Genomic DNA, 17664 nt, shown 5'->3' with positions numbered 1-17664 from the left:
CCACATTGGCACCATAAATTCCAGAATGTATAGCTAGTTGTGAGCCATCATAAATCTTCTTTAAAGAAGTGTCAATCTTTTTGTCTGCCTCATCTCTAAGGATATTTCTGTTTGGCATTGACAGATGTATCACCAGACTGGCCACAAAGGAATCCACACAAAATGTTTCTGGGAGCTTAGAATCCATGTCTTTCAAATGGTACAGTTTCAACATGAAGGGGGGACAATGATGCGATCTAGCTCTTTCCAGTCATTCTGCAATACATGTTTAACAAACAGATGAATGGGTAAGGCCTTACTAAGTTGCTTCCTAAATTGGGGCAATATAGGGCCTGATTTAGATATTGGTGGACCAGTTACTCCGTCACAATGATGATGGATATCCTGCCCATCAAAACCTAAATGCTATAGGAAATAATGGGATTTAGATTCGGATGGGACATCCATCACCATTGTGATGGAGTAACCCACCCGCCAATATCTAACTCAGGTCTTTAGTGTCTATAGAGGTGCTGGCAATGTCCTCTTCCAGAAATCCTATGTTTTCACTAACATGGGCAAGAATATGAGGCAACAAGTCCTTCCACACATATTTTCTCCTTTGCTCCATCGCAATCAGGGAGAACTCATTCAAGGAATCAGACCTGGAAATATCAGAGTATAGATCCTGGCTCCCTCAAAAATGAGAGCTGAATTTCTGTTTCTTCTTAGAAGACAACTTCTCCAAAATCAATTTCTTGAACCTCTCCTCCTCTATCTCCATTGCAAGCTACCCCACCAACAGCAAGAGCTTCAGACACAGACCAGCCATACAACAAAGGCAACTCTCCTTCCTTGCCTGATGGGACTATCTGTATATAAAGCATACCCAAAAGAGTAGTCTAAACTAAATACCATCGAAGAACAAATAATTAACTGCCGCTGTTCACAACCTCTCATGCCCGCACAAGTGACAGCTACTACAAAACAAGCTGTAACTCACCTCACAGCATTGCTGGTATACGGAAGAACACACTAGTGATGTGCATGTGCCAGTAGAGCCATTCATTTGACCACAGCAGCCTAAAAGACACTGGCATAGCTGCTGGCTGTTCCGGGGAGCACAAAAAAACTGTAATGGATGGCCTGGAAAATCATGCACGGTAAGCTTAGACAAACACAGTCTCCACCGCCCAGCAGCCCACACAGCAAACTTGCATCAGCTCCACCACTTAGCAACAGACCTGGACATGAGGACGCATGACTGTCGAAACCATTCATTTAAACTCTGTGACTCGCTCCCTGATACATATCTAACTTGACTCTGCTCCCAAAGGAGCGGCACTTAGGCATGTACAGTGCTACAGTGTAAAATAGCAAATGAAGCAGCATACTTGAAAACAGCAGCGGTATGTGAAACTGCCCTAACCACCTTTTGCTATGTGTGATATTTTCATAATTTCAGTGCAATTATGAGTGACATTTCAACAACTATGAGTGACACTTTTTAGTGAGCAATATGAAGCAATGAAGCCTTGAGAAACATGTAAATATCAAAAATAATACCCATTTTGATTCACTGCCATGCAACCCAGCTGCTATGTTGCTGCACTTAGAAGTCACAGCCCAACCACGGGCTTTTTATTATTTTATTTTATTATTTCAAAAAGACACTGAGCACTCAGCAGTATATTATCAATTAAATGAGCACCTTCCAGGGTCCAGCGCACGCCGCCGGCTGCTATGATAACCTGAAACAGCCCTACCAAGTACTCAAACCAGTGCAATTTAAACGTGGCAATCCGCTCAACCCTATTTTTGGATGTTCAATGATCACAGACACAGTTTATCTTATTTGGGGCTCACTATGTGATGTTGGCTGCGTTACCCTAAATGCCAATTAGGCTGGGTGGGGGCAATGATCACAAATGTGGCATCCCACAGGAGGGATTTGAATACTGAGTTAGCAAATGACTCTATATCAAGGGGGGCACAATGTGTTATCATGTAGAGGTCTGGCGCATTACGTGAATTGTGGTTTTCGTGCACAAAAATGTAATCAACCAGACAAACCTAGAGGGTTACACAAGCATGTGTGAATGGAGGCCCAGGATTGGTGCCATCTCATAACGTTATGATAAATAACAAAATAAACAAAAATAAACCATGTGAGTAGGAAACTTCTAAATAAAAAATGACATATAGTGTTCACTGGAGGGCATGCATTGCTTAAAACAGTCTCCAATCCCCAGTCGAAAACATCATTCCATGTGTTTTGACTAGTGGTGGAGTGCAAGGATAAACTTTCAGGGATGGAAACCCCCAGAAAAGGTAAAACTAGTGAACCTGTAAAGAATTAGCTACCCCCTGACACGACTCTGTCTAACCAATTAAACAGTATGATGCAAAAGTCATTTTTTACTGGCGCAGTCATTCTCTCAGGCAGTTATTTTAGTGATCTGCAGACTCGTGGCGGCTGAGCCCAGCTGCTGGCACCGTGACCATCTGCTGGGCTGGGTTGGGTCCATCCCACTCACAGGATATGCAACAGTGATACCACCGCTGTGGTGCACTGCTGTGCACTAATCAAGCAGCTCAGCTGCTATGATGTTGTACTTAACTGTAGTCTGTGTTCATAGCAACTCACTCACTGGCCTGCCTTATTGACTTGAGTCTGTTTACCGGTACAGGTGATTAGGCACACACTGACTGTGACGTCAGCTATGCTTATGTGATTAGCCCCGGGGTGTGTCTACAACTTAGATACATTGTCGAAGCAGAAAGAGTACTGGCAGAGCTGCAAGCAGATCTTAATGATCCAGCCCCCTTAGCCTGCCGGCCTGAGAGCACTAGCATGCAGCTCGCAGTCAGGATGGTGCATTATAGCAGAGCTCCGCTTGACAGCAGAGCAGCGCTATAATGCATGATTAACGCATTTCAGTACAGTGTTATGGGCACCCACACTGAAATGTGCTAAACTGATGCCTGATGCGTGGTACTTGTCAGGAAAGGTTTCAAATACCGGATCAAAAGGAGGCCATTAACTCATCCTGATTCTGCCACTCCCATGCCGGTCATCGGTGCTCCACGAAGCGAGGCAATGGAGCCAACCAAAGACATGTTGAAGGAGTCAAAAGCCCGGTAAACACCTCCACGTTCCCCATATCCTGTCTCAGACAGGAAACAAAACACGAAGTGCTAAAGGGTGGCTACTGTATTTTACATTTAGCATTAGCAAGTGTTTCCTGTATTGTTTTCTGAGATTGGATACTACCTCAGGTTGTTTATGATTGGATCCAGGATGAGGGACATATAGGTAATGAATTTCAGACAGAGACATGTGCTACTCCTGGACAGTCACATGACCCACATTACCTGATGGTGGAAAGAAAGCTGACTTCATAACGATATAGACTTGTAATCTTAAAGACACAAAAGTCCACATTTAACTGGTGTTGAGATCATGGTGATGCAACTGCATAAAGCATATGTAACCTTACATTTAAGGAAACTGATGATGTAATATATTTACACCAGGGGTCTCCAACCTTTTCTGTAGTAGTGATGAAAATCATTCCAAGCTACTACTATTTTTTACTTATATTTAATCTGTTTATAGTTGTTTTCAGTAAAAGTATTACAGCTAACTGCATGCACATTTTACGGAGTGTACAGTTATATGGTGCGATTGATATGCACTTTCTGCGCTTCATTGGGCTAGCACACTTACATACCTGTTGCAATTCTTAACATAATAATTCTGGATGCGTACAGTGTTTGCAGCAGCTGTGTCCACCCAGCCAAATTTGTCTGGGTACAAAATGTTTTGCAGAACAACAATGCTATCATATCCCAAGCTACTACTGTTAGTGTTGAATTAGTGCCCAGCTCAGACATGATTACAATAGTGGCCACACCATGTAAGATTACTAGTAAGGGCTACCTCAGTGCATCTAGTAGATTTGCAAGCAGTAATATAAAAACAGGCGTTTATGAATTTGGAATGCCTCTACTTGAGTTACACTTGAGAGCCACAGCTGCAATGCCCCGGCACCACGTTAATAATATTTGTAATAACTCTCCCCAACACCTTATGAATTGTCATGTGAATATCAGCTTTAAATATATTTCGGAAATCCATTTTTCTTAAAACATCACTTTATGAACATATGCTTTCATCCTGAACACATGCTTTTCAATTTTCGGATACAAATATTAAATCAGCAAAGCAAAAGCTCCCAATTTAGTAGGCTGGTCTGCATGTAGGAGAGCTACTTGCAGAGAGCCATTGACAAGAAACACATTTGACCTGCTGAGGAAAATGAGGGTGAGCCATCAACTTAAAGAAAATGTGATGCCAAATACAGAATCATGGCACAGTCAAAAATGGATTGTGGACCAGATTGCCATGCTTCCTACCAAAAGCTGTAATTGCATTCAATTGAAACTAATGTAAACTCCCCAACTATAGTGACTGAGGTGAGCGCGTTTCCGTGTTTACTGCTGCTTTTACTAATTCCGTCAATGGTACCCAATATTTGCCGCATTTTTATGACTATAATCATTGTTGTACTGAATCTGTGTCTACTTATTTTTTTAAAAAAGAAACACCGAAGGGCCGGTTTCATAAGATACTCTATTTTTTAGCGTGCTTTAACTTTTAGCTTTTTATCTTTAGAAAGCACTTTCCTCACCTTGTTTACGCTCCTCTGAGGGCTGTTGGGGTGTATATTTTTGCCGGTGGTCCTTTTTAGGTTTTGGACCCGTTTTCTGCAGGAAGTTTGGGCCTGTCAGAGCCCACTTCCTGTTTCCCGGCAGGAATTGCGGTTAGGGGTCTAGTTGATCTGCCTTTTTTCATCAAGGGGGGATAAATGTGGGCAGCAACTAGGCCGCGCAGACTGAGGTGAGCGTGTTTCCGTGTTTACTGCCGCTTTTACTAATTCCGTCAATGGTACCTAATATTTGCCGCATTTTTATGACTATAATCATTGTTGTACTGAATCTGTGTCTACTTATTTTTTTTAAAAAAGAAACACCGAAGGGCCGGTTTCATAAGATACTCTATTTTTTAGCGTGCTTTAACTTTTAGCTTTTTATCTTTAGAAAGCACTTTCCTCACCTTGTTTACGCTCCTCTGAGGGCTGTTGGGGTGTATATTTTTGCCGGTCGTCCTTTTTAGGTTTTGGACCCGTTTTCTGCAGGAAGTTTGGGCCTGTCAGAGCCCACTTCCTGTTTCCCAGCAGGGACCGCGGTTAGCGGTCTAGTTGATCTGCCTTTTTTCATCAAGGGGGGATAAATGTGGGCAGCAACTAGGCCGCGCAGACTGAGGTGAGCGCGTTTCCCTGTTTACTGCCGCTTTTACTAATTCCGTCAATGGTACCTAATATTTGCTGCATTTTTTATGACTATAATCATTGTTGTACTGAATCTGTGTCTACTTATTTTTTTAAAAAAAGAAACACCGAAGGGCCGGTTTCATAAGATACTCTATTTTTTAGCGTGATTTAACTTTTAGCTTTTTATCTTTAGAAAGCACTTTCCTCACCTTGTTTACGCTCCTCTGAGGGCTGTTGGGGTGTATATTTTTGCCGGTGGTCCTTTTTAGGTTTTGGATCCGTTTTCTGCAGGAAGTTTGGGCCTGTCAGAGCCCACTTCCTGTTTCCCGGCAGGGACCGCGGTTAGCGGTCTAGTTGATCTGCCTTTTTTCATCAAGGGGGGATAAATGTGGGCAGCAACACGGCCGCGCAGCGGACGCGCCGCTGGCGCGCCAAAGGCAAGCCCGTCTGCGCGCGTCCGCGCCAGAACGGGCCTGAGGGCCAGGGACCTTGCATCTTGCGCTAAAAAGAACAGGTACACCATTTCTGAACTTTAGAACTTCGTTGGCCCCCGGTGCACGCACACACTTATCCCTGGCATTACCCATGCCTGGAGGTGTGTGCAGTGCAACTGGACGGCGCCTATACCATTAACGGTGGGAAAGCAGAGAATCCAGGGAGGCCAGGGAGTAGGAGGTAACAATTCAGAATATGCTCCTGGTGGAGACATAAGGGACTTTAGAGTTGTGGGCTCTTTTGCCCTCATTAATGCCAGATCCCTCCCCAAACACAAATTTGAAATCAATGAACTCATTTCCACCCTTAACATAGACTGTCTCTTCCTAACAGAAACCTGGGCGAGGCCAGACTCGGATCCTGATTTCATAGAGGCAGCCCCCACCGGTTTCTCTTTTTATAGGGTAGACAGGAGCACAGGGAGAGGAGGAGGCCTGGCTATTATCTGCAGGTCTGAGCTCACCTGCATTTGGAATAGCGCTAGCCACGCGCCAGAGGTCTGCGAAACTATGGCCTTTAAACTCTTCTTTGGCAAATCCCTGGTCTCTGAAGGCCTGCTAATTTACCACCCCCCCGGCCCCATTTCTAAGTTCCTTTCTACATGGACCTTCCTGTTGGAACCCCTGATCATGGCCCCTAAAGCAATTATTTTAGGAGACTTCAACATTCACTTTGATGATACAAGCGACTCGCTGGTTATTGAATTTCTCAACCTCATGGCGGCTCTGGACTGGGTCCTAAAGGATGGGTTGGCCACTCATAGAGCTGGCCACACCCTTGATGGGATTTTCACCCCCCCCTGAGGAAGAACTTAATCTCTTAACGACCCCGTTAGAGTGGACTGACCACACGCTCCTGACATTTACATTTCTGGTTAGGCAGCAGCCTCTGACACCCATTCCCCCGAAAAAACTACTAAGACCCTGGAGAAATATTAAGGCAGAACCGTTGGAAATAGCATTAATACAGAGCTAGAACGATCTGAAGGAGTCTACTCTGTCACCGCTTGCCAGGTTCAATCAGGGCATTGCGCAGGCAATGGACTCACTAGCGCCGGCGAGGGTTTCTGTTTCACGTACCAGGAAAAAACCCAACCAACCATGGTTCTCTCGAGACCTCAAAATCTTACAGAGAAAATACCGGCAGGAGGAGTGCTGCTGGAAATTGAACCCTAGGGATGGTGAGAGAGCGGAGTTAAAACTAGCCCTAAACATTTACAAAGAAGCCTGTCTGGTAGCCAAATCGGACTATTTCACACTTAAAATCAGGGAGGCAGCCAACTCTTCTAGAGAGCTATTTAGAACCATCAATGTTCTCACTACTCCCTTAGGCACATCTAAAGTAGAGAACTCCCTAGACTTTTGCAACAAAATAGCCAAATTCTTTGAATGTAAAATTCTTAACATCTACTCTAGCTTCATTTCGGACAAGGAACAGGTGAACTCTCCTCCCTGGACAGTTATGCCACTGCTCCCTGTGGTGGCACCTAATGGGGCGCCAGATAAGCCATATCTACTATCTAGATTTAAAATGCCATCTCAAGAGGTCATTTGCAAGCTGCTTCTGGAATGCAAATCGGGCTCCCCTTTGGATCCCTGCCCCTCCGCCATTCTTCAATTAGTACCAGAGCTGCTGGCATCCATGCTGGCCCCTATTGTTCAGGAGGTCCTTATAACTGGTTTGTATCCTAAGGCATGGAAAGAAACCACTATTATTCCCTTAAAAAAGAAGGGAACAGGCAAACCTGATGATCTGACTAATCTACGCCCAATAGCCCTGCTTCCCTATGCGGCCAAAATTCTGGAAAAACATATTAATAAAGAATTGGTTGATTTCTTGTCAGCCTCAGAGGGCCTAGACAGCTCGCAACACGGTTTTCGGAAATCCGATAGCACTGAATCAGCTCTCATCGCATCATCCGTTACTATATGCAGATTGGTTCTATTGGACCTGTCGGCAGCATTTGACACCATTGCCCCTCACATTCTGCTAGATTGCTTACATCAGGTAGGCATTAGAGATGAAGCTCTCAAGCTGATTGAGTTCTTTCTATCAGATAGCAGTCAGCAGTGGTGATTTTAGAACCCCGGCCTATCTTTTGCCGTGTGGGGTCCCTCAGGGCTCTTCTCTCAGCCCGACGCTATTCAATGTGTACGTGGCACCGCTGGCAGAGCTAATCCGCTCTTTCGGCTTTATCCCAACTTCCTATGCAGATGATACTCAGATTACCATCCCGATTAACAAAGACATGGAGGAAGTGGCCACCCGCTTTAAAGCCTGCATGATAGCAGTGAACAACTGGATGAAGGCCAACTGGCTAAAACTGAATTGCGAAAAAACTGAGATTCTGTGCTTTGGGATCAAGAGGGAACACTGGTCTTCCATCTGGTGGCCCAAAGAGTGTGGCACTCTTCCTGTGCCAGGGTCTACCTCGAGGAATTTAGGATTATTGTTTGACGATCAATTGTCGTTCAAACCCCAGGTCAATCAGATAATCAAGACCTGCATGTGGACTCTGAAGAAATTAAAAAAAAGTATTTCCTTTTATTCCACAATCTTGCAGAATTATCGCTACTCTGGCTCTAGTCATTTCCAGATTGGATTACGGGAATGCGCTTCTGCTCAACCTGGATAAAGAATCGCTGAATAAGCTGCAGTTGATGCAGAACACTGCTGCTAGGCTTCTACTGAAGCTGCCCCGCGTGGCCTCTGCTAAGAAGTGCCTCAGAAATCTTCACTGGCTTCCGGTAGCCCAGCGGATCTCTTTTAAGGCTCTCTGCATTACTCACAAGGCCGTCCTTGGGATTGGGCCTAAGGAACTGACCACCAAGCTGCAATGGTAAAGACCTAATAGGTTGTTGCGATCTGCCTCCGCCTATCGAATCCAAACTTCCCGCACCAAAAAGGTGAAGTGGGGAGATAGAGCGTTCACTATTGCGGCTGCTAAAATCTGGAACTCACTCCCACTGGAATTAAGGCAAGAACACAATGATCTAACATTTAGGAGACTGGTTAAGACCTGGCTCTTCCCGCAATAAAGATTTGGAGTCTCCCTGTTAGTAGACACTGCCTCACCCAGTCAGTGCTTCGATGCCCTAGGGCCGGAATGCGCTTTATAAATGCCCAATACATACATACATATATGGGGCCCTTATGCATGTGAGATTCACACCAAAATTTTGGTCGTAGTGCCGCCATTTATGCAATCCCATATTTGTAAACATTTTAGAGCAAGCAAGTGGGAAATGTAAAAGAAAATGTGTTGGTAGAATGTATTTTCCCCACTGGCTTATTGAAGGAGAGGCAATATGCCTCAATTGGGTTTATTGATATAAATGGTGACAGACAATCAGCATCTCATTTTTGGCAGTTTAATAACATAACAAACACAGAGTCCTAAACTATTTTTTGTTTGCTTATGTATGTCACATACTTTAATCTACACTTCCAAGAATGAAGGAGAACGTGTTAACCTTTGATATCATGTAATTCTTGGAGGGGGAGATTGACGCATGCGTGACAAACATTTTATTTTCACCAGTTTCACAGAACTCTAAATAGGGTTTCTGCCCACAGCCTAGCCTTGAACTAGGCAACCTAGCCTTGAAATCCTTTGTCTCCCACCTGAATCGGGCGGGCGGGAGGCTGGGGGGCGGGGTTGTGATGTATGCAATTGTCACCACAACCAGGGTTAGGTGAAGGCACTACCTCGAAGGTTAAGGACGTATGTATGACTAAAGGTGTTCTATCGTTTTGCGCAGTAGCACAACTAAAGTGAAAGGAGGAGCTGAAGGCCAAGTAAAACAAACTTTGCACCAAACAAGGCTAGTATTCAAAGTGCAAATGCTGCCTGGCTTGTGATCACATAGAAGACTGAAGGCACTACAGGAGTTACTGAGGAGGCGTCCTCAATGACCACCTCGGCAGGTCAATTAGAAACTGTAAGGATGATGAAGAACACCATAAGCCATACAAAGGGGCGACTTAGACTTCACGGAGGTAAGACACAAAATTGGGCGTTGACCCAGCAATAGACATCTACTGTACTAAAAATGTCTGTGCGCCGTTTGAACTGATAGTAAAGTACCTAACGTTTACAATTATGCTGCAGAACCAGTGCTACGAAGAGGCTGCCAAAGCAGATGTACTATGATATACCAAGAGCTGTGATGAGACACCTGCGTCTGGCTACGTGAAACACGCAGAAAACCGCAGAGTTGCTAACATAAAACTCAAGCTCTGAAGCCTAAAGGCAAATTGCTTGAAAATCGCACCTGCGTGTAATTTGGAGTTGGAAGATGTTGAAAGGCAACATAAAACGTTTAATTCAATTCTTTAAAAAAAAGTTAGGCGAGAAGAGAATTATAAAATTAGTTCCCGCAGCTCATTTTGGCATCAGCACCTCTGGTAAAAAAAAAGTTTACAAAAAAGCTTTGACAAATGAAGGCCTAAAGACTGGAAGGTTACTGGTAATGTGTACCATTTGGAAAAGGTGGTAAGTGGTTAGAGAAGAATCCTAAAAGAGCAGTATCAAAACCATGGCCGCTACAAATATGCATAAAGTTCACATTGAAATAGTCATGAAAAGTAACTCAGATAAATCATGACTGCAATTAAAACTGTAAAAAAACAGGGCTATCTTTTTTATGTGCAAAGCTCAGGCGCCAAGAGACTGAAATTTTCCTTTGAGAGACAAACTCAAAAGCACAATAACCGGAAAAAAGGTAACTGAATCAGGAGCAGGGATGCGAAATAGAAAACAAAGCTATTCAATGATGAGAAGTGGTTGACCTATATTTCACACTAGGTATAAGCAATTTATATGAAGCAGTAATAAAATTGCTAATTATACAGCTAGGAAATGAGTGTGAGCGGTAGGAAGCCGTAAAAAACAGAGCGAGAGTGAATGAGAGCTAAGGCAGTACAGGGAAATCCGACTCCCACTTCCACACTGCTCACCTCATTCACCTTTGTCCACAGAATTCTCAAAAAACTGAAGGCTTCTGATGACGCAGAAATGAAGGTTAGCGCATAAACGTAGTGCCGCAATAATCAAGTGTGACTTTAACCGAACTAATAAAAATTGTACGGGGACAAATGTGCCCTCAGAGTAGTTCGCCAACATTTATAAGCGTGCTTTATATAACGTGATGTATTAGAATTGTACTAACCTGACATAACCGTAAACGTGTGCCATGATTTGCTTGTTTGAAATGTTTTAGCTTAGCATAACTTTAGTGGAGGCTTCGGCCTAGTTACCTTGTCTCACGGTTTAGATGCTCGTGTTTTTCTAATGTGCTAATAAAACGTGTATTCTTGCTTGAAGCTGTACTTTTCCAGTGAGATCGGTTCACATGCTTATCTTTAAGGTTTCGTGCCAGCCTGGCATCTTCTTCTTTGCTCCAAGGTCAATCTGCAGGTGCAGACAATGGAAGCTCTGAAAATGAGTTAATTGGTAAAATATGTTGCAACTTACGTTCCCGACTCCAAGGATAATGTATGCCTAGGTAGAAGCTTGTAAATTGTTGTTTTTGATTGGACAATTTGAAGCCAACCTATGAACCCTTCAATGGAAGACCCTACTGGATTTGAACTGTTGTCTATTTAAACCTGGTGCACAAGAAGAAAGCGGACATTACCCACTGCACCCATTGAGGACATTATTGCCCATTACCCTCCATTAGCCATTACCGGACATTAGCCATTACCCGCCATTTGCAGGACATTGCAGACATTATGGCCCATCTTGCCGACCTCGTCATTTTGCCATCTTCTACGATGCCAATTGATGTTCGACGCCATTTTGAATGAGACTTTGATGCTTTCTCTAATCGAGAGAAAGAGACTTTAAATAATTCTCGCCCTAGAGACTTTAACTTCGATTTGCCCTTTGCATGAAGTAATAGTTTTGTCCTTTTATCTTGCCGCTGTGAGGCAAATTGCCCCGTCCACCCTGCCCCTTTGCCCCGTCCCATGCTGATCGGAACCGGTACCTGTGAGACGAAGACTTCCTTGAATGCTGATTGAATTTGGTAAATATGAAAGGAAAATGTACAATTGCATTGTGTTTCTTTTTAGGTAACCAACTGCTGATTTTTTATAAGAGCCCTAGTTAGGAGTTTTCCAAATTAATGTTGCTAAATTGTTTTTGCATGAAGTCCCACATGCAGATGCTAATTTGAGGTTAGGTGAGGATTCATTTGTTGCACGATGCAATTTGAGACCTTGTTATGCTGACTTATGTATGCAATTAGCCCATTACAGATTATAGTTTTAGTGGTTTGCGTTGCTATTATCGAATGCATTGTTATTCAAATGCTGCATAGATTGCATCTTTTTCGCCGTTATGGACAGCTATTAATGTTCAGTTACATATATCATTTGGTGTTGAGACACATTTATATCGTGCTAGCTTTGTTAATATAGGGAAATAAATTCATTAACTTTGAATGAACTGGTGTGGTTATTCATGGCCGAAAGGTCATGGTTCGCCGAAATGTTTTCTGGATTAATTGTGAAGTGTTATGTTGATCAGGGCATTGCTTATGTTCGTTATTGATTATTGATTAGATTGAATTGACTAATCTCGGGTGAAGAGAGCCCCACTTGGTCAAAAGATTCATCGACCCAAGAGCGTCCAAATACAGGTAATTTATTAGTACGGAACGCTCTATCAGTAGATGGTAGCAGAGGATGGTTACGCCCTTTGGGACCTCACTCGAGAGGTAACGGTTACGCCCTTTGGGACCTCACTCGAGAGGTAATGGTTACGCCCTTTGGGACCTCACTCGAGAGATAACGGTTACGCCCTTTGGGACCCCACTCGAGAGGTAACGGTTTCGCCCTTTGGGACCCCGCTCGAGAGGTAACGGTTGCGCTCGTTGAGACCCCACTCGAGAGGTATATGGTGTTGAATTAGATTTTCTTGAGTAAAACAGATTGAGAGAATGATGATGCCCTAAGTCCCCCGCGACTTTCCCGGGATCTCGGAGCTTGCGAATGGAGAGAATGGAGGTGTGAAATCGGCGTTGGCGGTACTAGTGACGGTATGAGTGAAGTTAGGGTTTTGCGCTTGCACAGCTTATTGCCGCAGATTGTTTGAAAAGGTTGCGAGGATTTTAGAGAATAGCGGAGGTGCGACTCCGAGTGTGAGAGTAGGGAAGTCGTCGAACTTCATGTGCATGTGGCGCTTTGTGCAGAAAAAGGTCCACGTGGTTGTTGTTGTTGAGACGGGCCCTGCGAGGTCAAGAGACTCCGGAGTATGTTGAAAAGTGTATGAGACACTTGTTTTATGTTGTGATCTGGTCGGTTTAATAGGTTGACCGGGCGTGGTCAACGAGTCGGTACGTGTGTTAAGGGAGTGAAAGAAAACTTCGACTTCGGGCTTTGACAAATTCTAAGTGCACTAGAATAGATCATTGACAAGTTGAGAGCAGAATCTGCGGGTCAGATTTGCTTGCGAAAGTGGGGACCGAGAAAGATGGAATAACTGCCGAGGCTAGCGAAAAATCCCTAAGGTCCTGAAGCGATTGTGTTACCCTTCCTGTAGTAAACCGACAGATCTGTTTTATTATTATTTGGTTGCTCGCGATACATGCCAGAAGTTGTTACGAGAGGAGCTGAGTGAAGGAGGACAAGCCGCAAGGCTTTGTCAGCCGCAGTGTGTGTGAGTGTGACGTCACTAGGAGCGGCGCTGGGATAGGTTGGTTGCAGAGAAGGGTCGCGCACGGATTGGACGCAGTCCGTGGGGCTCGATTGGAAGGGGAAAGGCAAGCAAAGAGTATTCCGGGAATTAAAGTCACTTATTGATTACAAATTTTGTGAAATAAAAGGCGAGAAAATGAAATTTTTTAAAGCATTAAAGAGTGCGATGAAGGGGGAGTCTTACATTAAAGCGAGCGTAGGAGAGGAGACGCCACCCGAAGGTACACCAGCTTACATTGTAATGGAGGAAAGGGGGGTAGCTCCATGCCTTTGGCTAAAGCAATGGCACAAGCTGACAGAGAGACATGGGAGCGTAGCGTTCCCGATCCATGGGACATTCAATATAAGGATCCTAGAGAATTTGAGATTTGCGATGTACGACATGAAGGTACCTCCAAGGCCAGCACAGTTTGAGGCTCTAGCGATTTGGGAACTAATGGCTAGACAGCAACAGCAAAAGAAGTTCGAAGCCAGGATAAGAAAGGTAGAAAAGACACTAGCGGACGCTAGGTGGGATGATGCACAGAAGGTGTGGAGGTCAGATGTATTGCAGGGGATAAAATTGTTTCCCGCAATTGCTAAGGAAGAAGAGGCGACAGGCAAGAAAGCTACCTGTAAGACAAACAGGAGGTGTTCCAAAGATAGAGAGGACGAGGAAAAGTTAAGGAGAGAAGAAGAGTCAGAGGATGAGGAGTTCATCATGCAATTGCTGAACGACCGTCCACCACCTTATGCAGAGAGTGGACAAGGTCCAAGTACCAGTTCTGCCCCTCCGGCACCGGTACAGAATAATGAAACTCCGAGTTCAGAAACGCCATCGGATCTAAGGACCCGAGTTTACTGTTCACCCCGCAGATACAGCAGGTTAGGAGAATATATCCAGATGTGCCTATATTGAAAACAGCAGAAAATTATCAGCCGCAGGTCCCAAGGTACTACAGCAGTGACAACAGTACGGGAATGATTCTAGATCCAACCGTAATGGGAGTACAGAATGGTCGCAACCCAACATTGGCACAAGCTGAATCAACCCAGTTTTTGATGCCTCAAAAGCAGATGCGGGGGGGAACCGCACATGCTCAGATGACGGGGAGTCTGACGGGCATGCCGGCAATGATGACCCGTAGTGTGGGAATGAACATGCCTCAGAACCTGGGGAATGGACAGAACCCAAATGCGATATCCCTACCCATTACTGTAGGTCCACCGGTACCTTTGTACATCCTAACTCAGGTATGAGCGGTCAAGGATCAATGGTGCAGAATGGGGCGGAAAGGAGGTGCATAGAAAACACTCCAGAGACAACTCCGATAGCGGCTCTGCCAACTGGATCTGGGTCCTTGATGGAGTTTAGTCCCATATGTGCTCAGTCAACAGTGGTGAGGTCGAGTCCCCCACTGATGATACCGCTATCATCGAACACTGAAAAGTTGCCGCAACCATCAATGGCAGTCGATGTGAATGCTACACTGATGGGGTTGAATGCGCAACAGCTGACTCAGTGGTTAAACAGTCTGAATTCCACACAAAGCTCAGCCAGTGGGAAGGGAGAAGACTATCTGAATAGGGTCAGGTTGAACATGGAAGCAGAAGAATTGGTGGAAGGGACTATGGGTTTGAATAGGTTAGAGACCTACTCGGAAGAAGAGCTGAGGTATCTATGTCCCAGGATTACGAGAGAAGTGAACAATGTACATAGAAGGTTGCAAGAAATAGCTGACAAAAACGGGGTTGAGATAGACAAAACAAAACACTTGAGCAGGAGCTATAGATTGGATTTCGGGACCACAGACTTTGAACACATGAGGTCAGCAGGCATGAAAGCGCACCTTAGAGAATTGCTGCAGAGTGCACAAGTGTGGAGGTGCTTAGACAAATGGGAAGGCAGATGGGCAAAGAAAAAGGAAAAGAGGAAAGACAGTGTCCCAGAGCATAAGGAGAAAAGACCACAGAGTAGTGATGCAATAACCATGTTACCAATGAGGGAGACAGCAGGGGGAAAATTAATACATGTACCGTGGCACAGAAGCGACATTCAGTCTTTTACGGATGATTTTCCCAAACTGAGAGAGAAACCGATTGAATGGTATCAACAGACTGATAGGTTTGTGAAGCTTGCAAAATGTCTTTGGGAAGACCTGAACACCCTCTTTGAGATTGTGGTTCCGGCAGATTTGTGGGAAGACTGCAAAAGGGCTGTAGGTTGGCCGACAAGTGAACCAGAGAGAGACAGGGATACGAGTGCACCATCACCTATGGTAATGAGCTTGTACTATAAGGTGATTGAGAATTTGAAGACGAAGGTTGCCGTGAAAAATGTGGATTGGCAGAAGATTGATCGAACTGCCCAAGAGGCTAAAGAGTCGATTCATGGTTACTATGAGAGGTTGTTGAAGGCGTTCAAGAACTACAGTGGCACGGAAACAATAGAGGCGAAGGACATGCTTCATTTTGTGTTTAGATTTGTGGAAGGGCTGAGACCAGAGATAAGTCAGATGATAAAGACGCATTTGATTTGTTGGCAGTCGAAACCGATTGATGAGGTGTTGAATTATGCGAAATACTGTAGCGACGAAATTGAAGTGAAACAGAAAAGGTTGAAAGAGAAAGTGATGATGATGCAACTTAAAGCAGCTCAGACAGGTTTGCAAGGGTTGCAAGGGTTCCAACAGCAGATACCGCAGCCGCAGCCGCAGGGAAATATGGTGTTTCAGCCACAGGCGAGAGGCAGAGGCAGAGGAGGCTTTGGGAGTAATGGTCCGGATTTGAATACTGTTGCGATTCCGAATGGTGTGCAGGCAATGAAAAGGGTGATGCTGTGTCACGTGTGCGGAATCGTCGGACATTGGAAACGCGAGTGCCCGATGGTGGTGCAGGAAGGTGCAGGTGTTGGTCAGCAAAACAATGATGTCAATGCATTCCAGACAATGAGGGGACCGAAAATGAGAGGTCCAAACCCAAATTTTCAGACCATAAATCAGCTGCAGGGATTACAGCCCATGCAGCCGCAGCAGATGCAGATGCCCCGTATGCAGATGACGCAAATGCAGCCAATGCAACAGCAGTTTCCCATGGTACCTAATCAGCAAATGCAAATACCTTTGGCACCAGTGAGTCAGCAGCAAGTGATGGTTCCCCCACAGGTCTCGGGTCAGGTGATGAATACAAATGGCATAGTACAACAGTTCCCATTACACAGTGAGAATGGAATAAACAATGTATGGGAGAGTGAAAGTTCAGATGAGGAGGGAAATTGTGTGCTTGCAGCATCCTTGGAAGTTGATCAAAAGGGTCCATATGTGGAGGGAAGAGTTATGGGTCACCGTGTTTCATTCTTGGTTGACACAGGAGCCACACGTTCAACTGTTAGGAGCATTGAAGTACCAAATTTGCCACTCTCAGGGAGAACAGTTCAAGTAGTGGGAGTAGCAAACAGGCACCTGACGAACCCAATCACAGACCCAGTACAAGTCAGAATTGGTAACTATCAAGGGTCACATAATTTTGTGGTATGTGACTCAAGCCCGATAGCACTGTTAGGGAGAGACCTATTGTGCAAATTGGGATGTTCAATTATGTGTTTGCACGATGGAATTAGAATTCAGACGAGCAGTGATGGGGAAGAAGAGGACAGTGTAGAAGGGGATGAGATGGAAACTGTCGATGAAGAATATCCTCTGATTAACCTTTTTCCGATGATAACTGAAGAAGATATTCCAGCTGAATTACGGGAAACAGTCGGAAAGGAAGTGTGGGATATGACAGGAAAAGAGGTGGGATTGATGAAAGGAGTGGAACCAGTGAAAGTGACCGTAAAACCCAATGTAACCTTTCCCCAGACCCCACAATACCACATGGCACAAGACACCCTCATGAAAGTCGCCCAACTCATTGACGAGTTTGTAAAACAGGGAGTGCTGAAAGAAGTGTTAAGCAGTCCATGTAATTCACCAATCATGGGACTAATAAAGCCGAGTGGAAAGGTCCGAATAGTGCAGGACTTGAGGAAAATAAATGACATCATAATTAAATGCTGCCCTGTAGTACCGAATCCAGCTGTGATAATGTTTCAAGTCCCTTGCGATGCTGAGTGGTTCTCAGTCATTGACTTGTCACAAGCATTCTTTTCGGTGCCTCTTCATGAGGATAG

The sequence above is a fragment of the Pleurodeles waltl genome, chromosome 3_1 (assembly GCF_031143425.1).
Source record: "Pleurodeles waltl isolate 20211129_DDA chromosome 3_1, aPleWal1.hap1.20221129, whole genome shotgun sequence".
Taxonomy (NCBI): domain Eukaryota; kingdom Metazoa; phylum Chordata; class Amphibia; order Caudata; family Salamandridae; genus Pleurodeles; species Pleurodeles waltl.
The sequence above is the reverse complement of the archived record's forward strand: the minus strand, read 5'-3'. Positions refer to the sequence as shown.